A 15,454-nucleotide genomic window follows, 5' to 3' on the forward strand; every position below is an offset into this window, starting at 1 on the left:
CCTGCTTTCCTGATGTTTTGGAGATGTTCTGACCCAGTCAACATCTAGAACCTCACAGTTTGGTTCTTGTCTATTTTTTCCTGCTTCAACTCCAACTCATCACCTTCAAGAACTGACTGTTCACCTGCTGCCTAACCTGGAACCACATCATCAGTGTTATCCACTGGTTCATTACCTGGTTCTAATGTAATGGCTGATCGTGTATCCAGTAACGGGCTCAGGCTGCATCAGCCAGTGCTTGTGTAGCTGAGTTCAGGCTGATGTACAGTATAGCGAGGCCTGTCTGAGTATTGCATGCCAGTATCTCATGACATAGTAGACATAGTGAGAGGTGCGTAGTTTCTATTAATACGCGCGAGCGAGGGTTCAGGCACTCTGAACAACTCACGCTGAATATTAGATGGCAGGAACCGTGTCCTCCTGAACTTCTGGCCCTTGAAGGCACGTCAGAAGAACTGCCTGCCGCGCTTCCTATTTAGGTAAAAAACGACCCCTCCGCAAAGTCACTAACAAGCGCAGGCGGGAGGCAAAAACTCTGCCATCGGACTGGACTAAGACCATCCCCACCCCAAGAGTCCTGTAGTCCACCAGACAAGGCCCAAGCTGAAGAAGCAAACACTGGGAAGTCAAGATCCCTGCTTTCTCTACTGGCCTGTCGCCTGTCTGTCTGTTTGTCTGTCCACCCATTGGGCTATTCATGTATTTATCCATCCGTCCGTCCGTTTAGCCGTCTTGACATTTGTCCATTTATTCAGTCAACTGTCTGTTCGTTCATCCGTCACTCTGTCTGTACATTCGTCCATTTTATTTATCCATCCATCCGCTTGCTCATCGAGCCATCAGTCATTACTTTCGTCCGTTCATCCATCCACCCGTATGTACAACTGATTCGTTCATTCATCCACCCGTCTGTACAGTCATCCGTTCATCCATCCACCTGTCTGTACAATTGATCCGTTCATCCATCCACCCGTCTGTACAGTCATTCGTTCATCCATCCACCTGTCTGTACAATTGATCTGTTCATCCATCCACCCGTCTGTACAGTCATTCGTTCATCCATCCACCCGTCTGTACAGTCATTCGTTCATCCATCCACCTGTCTGTACAACTGATCTGTTGAATCATTCATCCATCTGTACGTTCATCCGTTCATCCATCCACCTGTCTGTACAATTGATCCGTTTATTCATCCGTCTGTACAGTCATCCGTTCATCCATCCACCCATCTGTACAGTCATCCGTTCATCCATCCACCCATCTGTACAGTCCTCCATTCATCCATCCACCTGTCTGTACAGTCATCCGTTCATCCATCCACCTGTCTGTACAGTCATCCGTTCATCCATCCACCTGTCTGTACAGTCATCCGTTCATCCATCCACCCGTCTGTACAGTCATCCGTTCATCCATCCACCTGTCTGTACAGCTGATCTGTTCATTCATTCATCCGTCTGTACATTTGTCCGTTCATTCAATCATGTCAGTACATTCATCCATTTACACATTCATCCATCGGTCTGTTCGTTCATTCCTTCATCCGTCTGTACAACTGATCCGTTCATTCATCCATCTAAACATTTGTCCGTTTATTCAATCATCTGTCTGTACATTCGTCCATTTATTCATCCATCCGTTTGTTCATCGAGCCATCAGTCAGTACATTCGTCCATTTACACATTCCTCCATCAGCCTGTTCGTTCATTCATTCATCCATTTGTTCATTCAATCATCGATATGTCTGTTCATTCCTTCATTCATCTGTCCATCTGTCAGATCATGTATTAATTCCTTCATCCAGCCATCTGTTTGTTCACCTGTCCATCCACCTGAATACTCATTCCCTTATTCAATCAGTCCTCTGTTCGTTCATTCATCCATGCATTCATTAATTCAGGAAATATTCATCCGTCATTCATCCATTTGTTGGTTCATCGCTACATCTGTCTATACACTCACCCATTCATTCATTCATTCATTCCTCTGTGTGTGTCTGTTAATTTGTCTATCCATTCTTTTGTCCATCTGCCTTCACCTTCGTCCATCCATTTGTTTGTCCACCTGTCTGTCCTTTGGTGTAATATTTCTTTGTAATGCTGATCAAGGTGGGTTTAGGCCCTGCTCTACTCTTAATACATGTTTATGTATCACCATTAGCAGATATCTCAGATATCAGGAACAGCCCAAAATTCCTATATCGGTACGTCGTAACTTGTTAACTACATCAGTCTCCAAGAACAGTGTACAGCTGTCCAGATTTGCATTTACTGCAGTGGAGTAACAGTAAACTACACTCTGCAACTATAGGGGGAGCCCAGGAGCAAAACAACAAAATATTTGATAATTTGGTGAAAAATTTACCATAGTGTCCATAGCCCCCCCCCCCCGCAATAATTTAATGGTTTTGCTCCTGGGCTCCCCCTACAGTTGCAGAGTGTAATTCCTTTTTACTCCACTGCAGTAAATGCAAATCGGGACAGCTGTACACATGCATTTCTGGACAAGCTGAGAGAAGCTCCAGAAGCTTGATCTGAAGGTAGAGGCTGAGGCAGGAGAGTAATACTACAGGATTTTACACTAGTATGACTCTATGGGTTCTGCAGCGTTACACAGCAGCAGTTCTGGAGAGAGGTTCTCCTCCTGCAGCTCGTAGGAGCTGTCTGAAGGTACAGCTGCTACGTAGTGTTGATTTAAATGTGGGTCTTGGAGTCGTCGCCTTGCTTAGAGCTGTTAACAGCACGTACGGATGCCTTGTCTCATGAAAGCGTGACCACTGTTCTCCCGTTGTCTCATCAGGACAGCAAAGGAGAGAGAACACATGAACTGTGCTGGGCTCTGCGCTCGCTTCATACACGCCGGGCCAACGCAGCTGCACGGGCCAAGAGGCAGCATGAGTCTGGCCAGCTCTGAATAAACAACAGAGGAAAAAAGGACAAACACAGCTCACATGAGACGACTGTGAGGTATAGATGTTTGGTGTGGAAATGCTTCCTGGCCGTGCTTGTTATAATGTGTCATAAACATGTCATACCACCTGTCATAACAGCGCCGCTCTGACTATTTCATATACACTCCCTAAAGTAAGCCATCTGACCAGCCGGCCACTAAAGACAAGCGACGGGACGTCGAACGCAAGTCTGGAGACGCCGTCTAGCGTTTCTTCTGAACTCTGAAAGGGTTCTAACGGGGGTTCGTCCTCCTTTTGCGGCCCTAGCGGCTTCTACACTTCTGGGAAGTGGCTTCTGTTGGTAGAACTTCTGGGAAAGTCCTACCACAGAACCCCAAATGGGTTCTACTGGATTCAGTTCTGGTGACTGGGAAGACCTCAAACAGTCTCAAACAGTCTGTGGCCTTCAAGTGATGACTGATTGGTGTTAACGGCCCGAAGTGTGCCAAAAAAAAAGCCTTCCCCACAGCATTACACCACCACCTCCACCAGCCTGGACAGGTTGGGTCCACAGACTCATGCTGTTGGCGCCAAACTCTGACCCGACCATCTGTGTGATGTTCCTCGGGAGCAACCGAGCTCCAGTCGATAGAGCTGCTGCAGCCTCAGCTTTCTGTTCTTGGCTGAAAGAAGTGGTCTTCTGAACCTGACGTGGTCTTCTGCTGTTGTAGCTCATCCACCCTCCTCAAGGTTGGGGTTGTTGGTGTTGCTTATTCCGAGCTGCTTTTCTGCTCTCCGCAATTGTAGAGAGTGGATATCTGAGCTACTGTAGCCTTTCTGTCAGCTCTAACCAGCCTGACCAATAAATAATAAATAAATAATTAATAAATAATAAATGAATGAAATTTGAGCTCAACCTTTTGCACAAGACTGTATGTGTGAACCGCGGTATGAAAACAGAACTGGTACCAGTACCACACACACACGCCACACTACCATATCAGGGTCACTGCTGTGCAGAGAACGGTCAACCACACACACAACCTCTGGTCCTATGGTGGTCCATTTTCATTGATGGATGGATTAGAGGGGGCTGATAAAGGTTACAGTAACAGCTTGGCTGCATTCTGTATGGGAGGTGTTTCCGATAAACTGGCAACTCAGTGCAAAGCTTACAGACCCATTATAGAGTCCCAAGACTAATGGCTTGCTTGTGGGTAACAAGAGCATCCTGTGGTGTAGGCGGTGGGGGAAGGGGGGGTGCCGTGGTGGGGTTCAGTGGAGGTTTGTACGGGTTCACTGTGGGACACAGCATGTAAAGTAAACTTAAAGCCCCAGTTCGTTTGGCACGGCCCCCTTCAGCCCCCCGTGTGGAATGCTTGGTAGAGTTCGGCCTGCATAGGGCAACCCAGGACATGCTGCAAAAATACAGCTGTTGCACGTCATCTCGGGGCTGGCAGCCAGCCAAGCCGAGGATGGTGTTGTTAAAGGCTTGCGTTGAGAAAGAAAAACATGGCCTTGTATGTTGTGTGAGAACACACGAGGGCCAGGCCGAGTGCAGGGCAGATGACTGGATTCCCTGTGACTCCTGAGAACGAGGGCGGCTACAGGGCTACAGAGCGGCTATACGTCCGTAGCTATGGACTGCAGTAATGTCACGATATGTTAGCATCCACTATGAATTACTCAGTATGTACGACATAGAGATATCAATTCTGCAACCATTATGAATTGTTAAATTTTTAATATGAATTACTTAAAAACCACTAAGAATTATTATACGTTTCTATTATGCATTATTCAGCAACTACTATGTATTACTCAACAACACAGTTTATGATAGAATATACTATAAATTATCCAGCAACCATAATGAATTACCTATTATTTATTGACTATAATGAACTATGTAGTATGTATTTTGAATTCTTCAGTATCTACTATTATGTATTCAGTATCTACTACGAATTCTTCAGTATCCACTATGAATTATTCAGTAACTACTATGAATTATTCAGTAACCACTATGAATTATTCAGTATCTACTATGAATTATTTACTATCTACTATTAATTATTCAGTAACCACGTTTAAATATTTAATAATTACTATACATTATTCAGTAATCATAATGAATTACCTAGCAACTGCTATTAATTATTTAGTAATTATTATAAACTATTTAGTATCTATTATCAATTATTCAGCACCCACTATAAATTCAGTATCTATGAATTGTCCAGTAACTACTATGATTAAATAACTACTATGAATTATTTAATTACTACTACAAAGTATGTAGTACCTACTATGAATTATTCAGTATCTACTATCAATTACTAATTATCTTCTAAGAATACTTTAGTAACATCTAAGAATCAGTTTGTAACCATTATGAATTATTCATAGTATTATCTACTACAGATCATTCAGTAATTACTATGCATTATTCAGTATCTAAAATTATTCAATAACCACTATGGATGATAAAAAAAAATACTGTGTACTATAAATTATTCAGTAATTACTATAAATTATTAATGATCTTCTATGGATTTTCCAGTAACTTAAACAGCACCCACTATAAATTATCCAGTATCTTTTATTAATTGCCCAGTTACAATTATGATTAAGTAACTATGAATTACTTAACTAGTATTAATTACTTATTAATTATTATTAATAACTTTTATTCATAATTATTATTACTTATTAATTACTATTACAACATATTTAATAACTACTATGAATTCTTCAGTATCTACTGTGAATTATCCAGTACAGATAACTGTGACTTCAAAAGCACTATGAACTATTCAACACAATAAGTCTTCAGTATCCTCTATGAATTATCCAGTAAACTCATTCAATAACCTTTTTAAATATTTCAGCACCCACCATAAATTATTCAGATAATTCACTTTAATGAATGATCCAGTAACTATAAATGATTCTGTAACCACTATGAATTATTTTTTACTACTACAAATGTATTCAGTACCTACTGAGTTATTCCGCAACCACTATGAATTATTCCGTATCTACTTGGAATAAGCCCATAACCATTATAACTGATTCAGTAACCCCTATGAATTAGTCAGTATCCAGTATGAATTATAATAATAGAAGAGTTTTGAAGAGTTCTCTCACAGGAGAGAGTCTAAGGAGTTAACTGACTGTATGTGTCTGAGTTTATATAAACCTCCAGTCTGAGCTGAAGGGCTTCATAAAGGCGGCCTGGCTGGATCTGGTGTGTACAGAGTTCTGCTCATGCCTGCTGGAGTAACAGCTGTACTTAATACTGGTGTGTACCCCGTGGGCCCAAACGCAGGGCTACAGCAGTAATGATACACACAATCCAGCTAAATCTTTACTGCATACACACACACACACACACACACACACACACACACACACACACACACTGGGATGGAATGAAGCATGATAAGATGCCAAGGAAGAAACAGTTGCAAATGCACATCACACAGCAGCACTGCGAGCTCTCTTCTGTAGCAGTAGCAGGAATGCTGAAGAGCACAGTTCAGTCCGGAGTCTGAATCAGACTTTTTACTTCTGCATTGGAGCAACACTGCGTCAAACTGTGTGGAGGTGTTCAGTAATCGCTAACAGACCTGATTATGTGGTTTCTGATCCTGTATGACTCACAGTTATCTATAAATATGGTGTAAGTATGAACACAATTCAGGCTTCAGGACGACTGTGTCATATTTCCATTGATAATAAGGAAAAATATATAAAAATATACGTGATATGTTTATATAGCAATATATTCACTCATTTAATACTAGTTTTTATTTACTATGAACTATGCAGGAACCACTATGAATTACCCACAAATTGCCATAAATTATCCATAAACCACTATGAATTTTCCCGCAAACACTGTTAATTATCCAGGAATCCAGGAATCACTACTAATGAGTTAGTAGATACAATGAATGATCCAGTAACCACTATGAATTATTCAGTATATGCCATAAATGATCTATAAACCATTATGAATTCTGCAGCAACTACTGTTAATTATCCAGTAACCACTATGAACTACTCAGTATTTACTATGACTTATTTAGCACCCACCAGGGATTATTCTGTATTTACTATGGATTATTTAGTAACCACTGTGAATTATTTAAAACACATATATTATTCTGTTTCTACAATGCATTCAGTATATACAATCAATTATTTATTACTATGAATTATTTTGTAGCCTCTAAATTATTCAGTATGTCCTATAACTGATTCAGCTACTACTTTGCTCATAATCTACTACAAATTCTTTAGCAACCACTATGAATTATGAATTGAGTGTCTACTACAATGTATCAGAAAACCACTATGAACTATTCTGTCTTTACTATGACATATTCAGTATCCACTGTGAATTATTTTAAAACATACGAAATTCTAGTTACTGCTGTGAATTCGACAGTGTCCACTATGAATTATTCTCAATACTACTGTAGTAGTATATACTATATATCTGTATTCTATAACTACTATAAAATATTTGAAAACACTATTAATTATTCAGTTACTACAATCAGTTAAAAACTGTATGACTGATACCACTGTGAATTCTACAGTCTCCACTATGAATTATTTTGTAACTATTAAAAGTTATTTATTATCTACTACGACTGATTCAGCCACTAGTTTGCTGTTCATAATCTACAACAAATTCTTCAGCAACCACTATGAATTATGAATTGAGTGTCTACTGAAATGTATCTGAAAACCACTATGAATTATTCAGTATCCACTGTAAATTATTTCAGTATCCACTGTGAATTTCTAGTTACTGCTATGAATTATAGTATCCACTATGAATTACTTTCTATACTACTATAGTAGTAGGCTATATACTATATATCTGTATTCTATAACTACTATGACAAAAACACTATGAATGATTCTGTTACTACAATCAATTATTATAAAAATATTATGAATGATACCATTATGAATTATTCTGTAGCCACTAAGAGTTATTCAGTATCTACTACGACTGATTCAGCTACTTCTTTGCTGTTCATTATCTACTACAAATTCTTCAGCAACCACTATGAATTATGAATTGAGTGTCTACTGCAATGTATCTGAAAACCACTATGAATTATTCAATAACCACTATGAAACATTTAGTCTTTACTATGAATTATTCAGCAACCACTATGAATTATGAATTGAGTGTGTACTACACTGTATCTGAAAACCACTATGAATTATCCAATAACCACTATGAACTATTTAGTCTTTCTATGAATTATTCAGCAACCACTATGAATTATGAATTGAGTGTGTACTACACTGTATCTGAAAACCACTATGAATTATTCAATAACCACTATGAAACATTTAGTCTTTACTATGAATTATTCAGTAACCACTATGAATTATGAATTGAGTGTGTACTACACTGTATCTGAAAACCACTATGAATTATCCAATAACCACTATGAAACATTTAGTCTTTCTATGAATTATTCAGCAACCACTATGAATTATGAATTGAGTACAATGTATACGAAAACCACTATGAATAATTCAGTATCCACTGTGAATTATTTAAAAACATACAGAATTTCTAGTTACTGCTGTGACTTCTACAATGTCCACTATGAATTATTCTCAATACTACTGTAGTAGTATGCTATATACTATATATCTGTATTCTATAACTACTATGAAATATTAAAAAACACAAATGAATTATTCAGTTACTACAATCAATTATTTAAAACTAGTATGAATGACACTACTGTGAATTCTACAGTCTCCACTATGAATTATTTTGTTACCACTAAGTTATTTATTATCTACTACGACTGATTCAGCTACTACTTTGCTGTTCATTATCTACTACAAATTCTTCAGCAACCACTATGAATTATGAACTGAGTGTCTACTGCAATGTATCTGAAAACCACTATGAATTATCCAGTAAATTAGTGAACTGCGACTATGAGGCTACAGCTACGAGCCTGAATTTTAGCAGCACAGTGTCAGAAACACATAATCAGGTCTATTACAGGTTATTAGTGAACACCTCCACACGGTTCGAGGAGAGGGTGTGTTAGCTACATTAGCCCTGTAGCTCCAGTGTAAAGCTAATGGAGCAAAGTTCAGATACTAACTTTGTTAGGGGGGGTTTAATGAAAATGTGTATGAACTCTTGCTTCAGTGTGAGACAGACAGACAGAGAGCCAGACAGCCAGCCAGACAGAGAGAGAGACAGAGAGAGAGAGGGAGAGAGAGAGAGAGAGAGAGAGAGAGAGAGAGAGAGAGAGAGAGAGAGAGAGAGAGTGCAGGAAATGCCATGATGAACACACGCTAGTTGCATAGGAAAGGCAGCATTGTGCACAGTCACATGTCTTGGAAACCAGACAGCAAACAGCACACACACACACACACACACACACACACACACACACACGCACACACACGCACGCACACACACGCACACACACGCACACACACGCACACACACACACACACACACGCATGGGTCATCAAGTTCCATGCAGACATACACTCTCTCCTATGACCAAGCTTCCTTTCTCCAAGTTAGTCATCTTCTGAATCAACATTGACTCCGAGGCCGAGAGGAGAAACACCTCAGCTAAGCCAGCTCCACTCCGGCTGTACAGACACGCCGAGCTCGTGATCACTGCTGAGCGTTAGCGTTAGCTCGTCCTTTCGTACGCTGATCATAAACACGGTCACTGAGATGCTGATAACACTGACTGTCACATGCAGTCCGGGTAAACTTCAGCACTTCAGCTACAGTCTGTGTGGCTCATTACAGCGTAATACAGCATTCACTACTATATACATCTATCCATCTATATACATATATATCTATATCTATATCTATATCTATATCTATATACCCTTATAGAAAATATATACACCCACATAAACACTGCTGTTCTTGCTGGGTAAACTGTACAGTAATCTGTACCGTAGCGGAAGTTGTTTTAAGCCGACTGTGCTCACTCCTAATTAATTTTTTTATCCAATAACCACTATGAATTCTTAATTATCTACTATGATTTATCCTATAACCACTATGAATTCTTAATTATCTACTATGATTTATCCTATAACCACTATGAATTCTTAATTATCTACTATGATTTATTCTATAACCGCTATGAATTATTAATTATCTACTACGATTTATCCTATAACCACTATGAATTCTTAAGCATCTACCATAATTTATCCAATAACCACTATGAATTCTTAATTATCTACTATGATTTATTCTATAACCGCTATGAATTATTAATTATCTACTATGATTTATCCTATAACCACTATGAATTCTTAATTATCTACTATGATTTATCCTATAACCACTATGAATTCTTAAGCATCTACCATAATTTATCCAATAACCACTATGAATTATTAATTATCTACTATGATTTATCCTATAACCACTATAAATTCTTAATTATCTACTATGATTTATCCTATAACCACTATGAATTCTTAATTATCTACTATGATTTATCCTATAACCACTATGAATTCTTAATTATCTACTATGATTTATCCTATAACCACTATGAATTCTTAAGCATCTACCATAATTTATCCAATAACCACTATGAATTCTTAATTATCTACTATGATTTATTCTATAACCGCTATGAATTATTAATTATCTACTATGATTTATCCTATAACCGCTATGAATTATTAATTATCTACTATGATTTATCCCATAACCACTATGAATTCTTAAGCATCTACCATAATTTATCCAATAACCACTATGAATTATTAATTATCTACTATGATTTATCCTATAACCATTATGAATTATTAATTATCTACTATGATTTATCCTATAACCACTATGAATTCTTAAGCATCTACCATAATTTATCCAATAACCACTATGAATTATTAATTATCTACTATGATTTATCCTATAACCATTATGAATTATTAATTATCTACTATGATTTAGCCAATAATCAATATGAATTATTAAGCATCTACTATCATTTATCCTATAACCACTATGAATTATTAAGCATCTACTATCATTTATCCAATAACCACTATGAATTATTAAGCATCTACTATCATTTATCCAATAACCACAATGAATAATTAATTATCTACTATGATTTATCCTAGAACCACTATGAATTACTTAATTATCTACTATGATTTATCCAATAACCACTATGAATTATTAAGCATCTACTATCATTTATCCAATAACCACTATGAATTATTAATTATCTATCATTTATCCTATAACCACTATGAATTATTAAGCATCTACTATCATTTATCCAATAACCACTATGAATTATTAATTATCTATCATTTATCCTATAACCACTATGAATTATTAGGCATCTACTATCGTTTATCCAATAACCACTATAAATAATTAATTATCTCCAATCATTTATCCTATAACCACTATGAATTATTTAGTATTCAATATAATGGATTCAGCTACTGCTTGGCATTATTCAGAATCTACTACAAATTATTCAGCAACCACTATGAATGATTACATATCTACTATCATTATATATAATTTATACTATATACTATATTTATACTATAACTTATAATTTTATAACTATAATTTATCCACTTCTTATTAATCTCTTAACTCAGACTATATACTTCTATATATTTATGTATATTTAGCTTAAGTATATACTCTTATTTATCTTATAAACATAGTCTATATATAGAGATTTTTATATATATATATATATTCTTATAAAGTAAATGTGAAATTTGACTTGATTTGAAATGCAGCTCACTTTTAAATATGAACTTTATGGCGTGAACGTGAGAATTAACAGTGTTCACACACTCATTCACACTCAGTACAGAAATATTCTGTGGTTAGACATGAGCCAGAGAATCCAGCCAACCTATATTTACATATACCAGAAGATCATTCCTTATATCAAGGGACACTAACTTGTGTTCAAGGCAGTGTCCATCAGGTTATGGCCCAGGTTCTGTTGTTTTTGTCTATATGGACAAAAGTATTGGGACACCTGCTCATTCATTGCTTCTTCTAAAATCAAGGCTTTTAAAAAAGCTGATCCTCCTTTTATTGGAGTAACTGTCTCTACTGTCCAGAGAAGCAGAAGAAGACTTTCCACTAGATTCTGAAGGAGCATTGCTGTGAGAATTTGATTGCATTCAGTGACAAGGTGTGTTAGTGAGGTCAGGCCCCCACCTCATCCCCAACTGCCCAATTCAGTATCCCAAAAGTACTGGATGAAGCTCCACACAGTTCTTCCACTGCTCCTCAGTGCTGGGGGGCTTTATATACCCCTCTACTAGCCCACGCCTGGCATTATTAGGCAGCATGGCGCCACTTGCCATGTGCGTGTGTGTGCACATGCATTCATTAGCAGGGGTGTCCAGCAACTTTCTTAGCATCTTTCTTCCAGTACAAATCTTTGCAGATTTGCACAATAAAACATGACTGTCCAGCAAGGCCCAACTTTCCTGGTGCGTCTAGAAAATGCAGCTCAGTGTTCACATGATCTTAAAGGAGCAAAAGTGGGTTTCTGAGACCCCTGCTCTTGAAGTAAGCATGCATATGCAATTCAGCCCAGTGCAGCTTCACACATGTACCAGAAACGTGTGCGTCCCATGACGGGACACTAACTTTTCTTGCAGGGTAAACTTTCCAGCGGTCTGTGCAGCACGGGCTGCTGTTTTAGGCTGCGCGTGCTCGCTCAAATAGCTCCAAACGTCCCTCAACGGTATGGCCCAGATTCCGTTGCACGGTGTATGTGTACGTGTGTAAGTGTGTGTGTGCTAGAGAGAGAGAGAGACTGCATATTCATGTGTGGTGTATAGCGCTGCAGTTTGGTTACTGTGCGGTGACGCAACCAGCGCATTTCAGATCATGCAACGCTGGCACGGATAAAGTGCGAAGCGGCGCGAGGCGTTTCGCGTTTCTGCCCACATTCCATCACATCGTTAAAAACGCTGATTTTTTTTATCTGTATATTTTTCTTACCATCAGCGGGTCGGGTCGATGCCAACTGCGGGGTCGGTGGTGGGCACAAACAGTACAAAACACACAAAAAAAAAACAACAAAAAAAAAAAAAACAACACAGCGGTGGTCGAGCGAAGTGCACGCGACCCAGCTGCTGCACATTCGACACCGCAATTCTAATAACAATAACAGCAGCCTATTAATACACTTATTACATTCATATAGAGCAGAGAACTAGGAAATAAAACATGGCAACCAGACGCGAGCATGCCAGCAGTGCTGTAAAGACACAAGCACAGCCGGAGGAGCAGAAAAAGAGAGTGAAATTATAATAAACAGCCTGATTTACCCAGTCCGGGGCTCCTCCATACACAGCAGAGCTGCCAGGGCTGCCTGCTCAGATGCAAACTTGTTCCAGGGTTTGTTAGCACGACCCTCAGCTTCACTTCAGCTGCTCTGCCCCCATCTCTCTCTCTCACCCCTCTCTCTCTCTCTCAGTCAGGCCAGGAAGTGATTGCAGCTCACATGGACTAGCCTGACATCATTCTCCAGTCGTTTAGGGAGTGTGTTGTTTTTTTTAAAGACACAGGCAGTGTGCAGAGGGTAGACCTGAGCCCCCCACCAAAAAACCCCCAAAACTCTTGGGATTGAGAGATTCACTTCAAAGCTCTGGGAAATACAGCTTATAGAGCATGTGAGCTAGCATTATTAGCACTGTGCCCCTAGCTGAAGGTGCCAGCTCTAGGGCATGGCTGTTTCACCACCCCCCCCCCCCAGGTGCACCCCTATGGCATGTCTATGCATGTCTATGTCCTGAATGTCCTGAAAGTGTCCAGGCTGAAGGATGCCAGCTTTAGTGTCACCCCTAAATGAACAGCTGTATTCCAGAAATTATATTAAAACATATGTATGTCTAGAAACTAGTGTCTGCAAACTCTACTACACAACTTTGGACAGTAGAGGATGTCGTTTTAGGCTGACCACACACACTTTAACCAGCCCAAAATGTCCAGAAAGTGTCCAAGATGAAAGGTGCCAGCTTTAGGGGCTGGATGTTTCACCCCTCTGTACTCTGGACACAACTTTAAAATGTCTACGCATGTCTAGAAACTCTACTGTACAAAGTTTTACAGTAGAGGATGTCATTTTAGGCTGACCACACACACTTTAACCAGCTAATAATGTCCAGAAAGTGTCCACGCTGAAGGGTCCCAGCTCTAGGGCCTGCCTGTGTCACCCCTATATGAACAACTGTACTCCATAAATGATGTTAAACTATATGTATGTCTAAAAACTAATGTCTGAAAATTCTACTACACAACTTTGGACAGTAGAGGATGTCGTTTTAGGCTGACCACACACACTATAACCAGCCCAAAATGTCCAGAAAGTGTCCAGGCTGAAGGCTGCCAGCTTTAGTGTCACCCCTAAATGAACAGCTGTATTCCAGAAATTATATTAAAACATATGTATGTCTAGAAACTAGTGTCTGCAAACTCTACTGCACAACTTTGGACAGTAGAGGATGTCGTTTTAGGCTGACCACACACACTATAACCAGCCCAAAATGTCCAGAAAGTGTCCAAGATGAAAGGTGCCAGCTTTAGGGGCTGGATGTTTCACCCCTCTGTACTCTGGACACAACATTAAAATGTCTACGCATGTCTATAAACTCTACTGTACAAAGTTTTACAGTAGAGGATGTCATTTTAGGCTGACCACACACACTTTAACCAGCTCGAAATGTCCAGAAAGTGTCCAGGCTGAAGGGTGCCAGCTCTAGGGCCTGGCTGTTTGACCCCTGTGTACTCCAGACACAACATTAAAATGTCTACGCATGTCTAGAAACCCTACTGTATAATTTGGTACAGTAAAATGTCCTGAAAGTGTCCAAGATGAAAGGTGCCAGCTTTGGGGCCAGGCTGTCACCCCTATATGAACAGCTGTACTCCAGACACAACATTAAAACACATGTATGTCTACAAACTAGCGTAGAGTAGAGTATGCTGTTTTAAGCTGACCACACACACTATAGTTTGTGTGTTTGTTAAATGTCATACTTGTGTTACTCTAAGTAAAATTACTTGTATGTGTCACATACTTGGTGAAATGACTGAAATGTCCAGTTTTGGCTCTACATAATAGGCAGTGAGTGAACAGGTGATGAGGGTGATGGACAGGAGTAAGAATCTGAGACACTTTGAGAAGAACCAAACTGTGAGGTTCTAGACATTGACTGGGTCAGAACATCTCCAAAACATCAGGCAGGCAGGTCTTGTGGGGTGTTCCTGGTATGCAGGGGTCAGCACCGACCAAAAGTGCCACAAGGAAGGACAACTGGTGATCAGCAACAGGGTCATGGGCAGCTAAGGCTTACTGATGCCCACCTCACACCTTCAGACCTTAAGGATCTGCTGCTAATGTCTGAAGGTCTCCAGATACAACAGGACGCCCTTAGAGGTCTTAGAGAGTCCATGCCTGAGCTGATTTGGGGGACCTACATAACATTATGGAGGTGGAGTATGTCCAAAAG

At 39.3% G+C, this 15,454-nt stretch overlaps 1 protein-coding gene across 1 annotated transcript in view; it reads right to left on the reverse strand.

The window, feature by feature from the left end:
* The window catches only part of LOC140571785 (nucleus accumbens-associated protein 2), a 77,503-nt gene extending 64,147 nt beyond the window's left edge, over nt 1-13,356 (reverse strand). The window contains exon 1 of the mRNA XM_072692710.1: nt 13,271-13,356. The gene's annotated coding sequence lies outside the window, so the exon portion shown is untranslated. The remainder of the gene's footprint in view (nt 1-13,270) is intronic.
* Nucleotides 13,357-15,454: the final 2,098 nt, after the last annotated feature.

The sequence above is a fragment of the Salminus brasiliensis genome, chromosome 1, assembly GCF_030463535.1.
Source record: "Salminus brasiliensis chromosome 1, fSalBra1.hap2, whole genome shotgun sequence".
Taxonomy (NCBI): Eukaryota; Metazoa; Chordata; class Actinopteri; order Characiformes; family Bryconidae; genus Salminus; species Salminus brasiliensis.